Raw genomic sequence first — 1,480 nt, forward strand, 5'->3', positions numbered from 1 at the left:
TGTGCCAGGAGTGAGCCCAGGGAAAACAATAAAGGGGGGTATGAGGCATTAGGGAGCCTGGGAGGCTTCACTGAGAAGGGGACCTTCGAGTAAAGTCCCCAAGGATGTGGCGATGGGGCCGGGGCTCATTCCAGGCCGAGGGGACAGCGAGTGCGGAGGCTTGGGGCTCAGCGCGGTGGAGGAGGGTGCTGAGGTGTGGGGGGGAGTGCGTCGTGCAGGTCCCCGCAGGCCCCTGCCTTGGACCCTGAGGTGGGAGCCATGGCGGGGTATGGGACCGGGCAGTGAGGTGGTCGGACTTAGCGGGCAGACCCCGGCTGCCGGGTGGATCCACGCAGAAGGAGTCGCGACATCGCGGAGAGAGCTGAGAGGAGACTGGCCCGCGAGCCCCTGGACGGCCCGGAGCCCCTGCGGCCTGTCAGTCCTTTCGCTTCCGAGGTGCCTGCGGCTGCGATTTCACCACGCGCTGAATTCCACCTGTGTCCCACGTGCCGCGCACCTGCACCCTCGGAGTCTTCGGGGGTGGGGTCTCCGTGGGGTGACTCAGATGAGTCAGTGTAGGTTCGCACCTTTCCCCCTGCTCCCCCCGTTAGCTGATACTTTTCATCTTTATTTCATCATCATCATCATCATTATTATTATTAAAGCAAGGGCAGGAGGAGGGGGCTTTAACGGGATTTTGTCCTTGTCTCCCTCTCGTCTGCATTTTCTTGGCTCGAAGAGAGCGACCTCCAGTCCATTATCCCGGAAGACTCGGGCTGGACTTCTGCACAGTATGTTCTCCATCGGTCCAGTGGGCTCTGGTGACCACACCTCCCGAGGAGGTGGTGAAGGGCATTTTTCTAAATAGTGGTGTTAAGCAATAGAAGGAGCCCTGGTTGCTCGGTGGTTAAGCTCTCAGCTGCTTAATGAAAGGTCGATGGTTCAAACCCCCAGCCGCTCCTCTGGAGAAGGATGCAACAGTCCACTTCAGTGAAGTTTACAGCCTTGGAAACTCTGACGGGCAGTTTCACTCTGTCCTAAACATTTGCTGTGAGTCAGAATTGACTGCCCGGCAATGGAGGGTTTTTGTTTGTTTGTTTAATGTTTTATTAAAAAAAAAAATAAAGCTTTGTTAGATGGGATTACCATAACCAAAGTTATTGGAGGTGGATCCCTGACCACTCTCGTTATACCCAGGGCCTAGAAAGAAAGGTGCTAAAAACCAAACCCAAACCCATCCAGTTCATTCCGACTGATAGAGAGCTCCATTGGGTCTTCCAGGCAATAAATCTTTACAGAAGACGACTGCCCCATCTTCCTTCCGCGGAGTGGCTGGTGGGTTTGAACCACCAATCTTCTGGTTAGCAGTCAAATGCCTTAGGCACTGCACCTCCAGAACTCCTTGGAAGGGTGGTGGTGGTGGTGTTTGCAGTCGAGTCAGCCCTGACTCATAGCAACCCCTGCTTGGGTTTCCGAGGCGGTATCGCTACAGAAGTAGATT

The 1,480-nt window shown here is 55.1% G+C and overlaps 1 protein-coding gene across 1 annotated transcript in view; it reads left to right on the top strand.

Moving 5' to 3' along the window:
- Nucleotides 1-1,480, top strand: part of LOC103194966 (zinc finger protein 64-like) — a 19,596-nt gene that overhangs the window by 919 nt on the left and 17,197 nt on the right. The window lies entirely within an intron of this gene.

This window comes from Orycteropus afer, unplaced genomic scaffold, assembly GCF_000298275.1.
Source record: "Orycteropus afer afer isolate SDZICR_OR568_19922 unplaced genomic scaffold, OryAfe1.0 scaffold00049, whole genome shotgun sequence".
Taxonomy (NCBI): Eukaryota; Metazoa; Chordata; class Mammalia; order Tubulidentata; family Orycteropodidae; genus Orycteropus; species Orycteropus afer.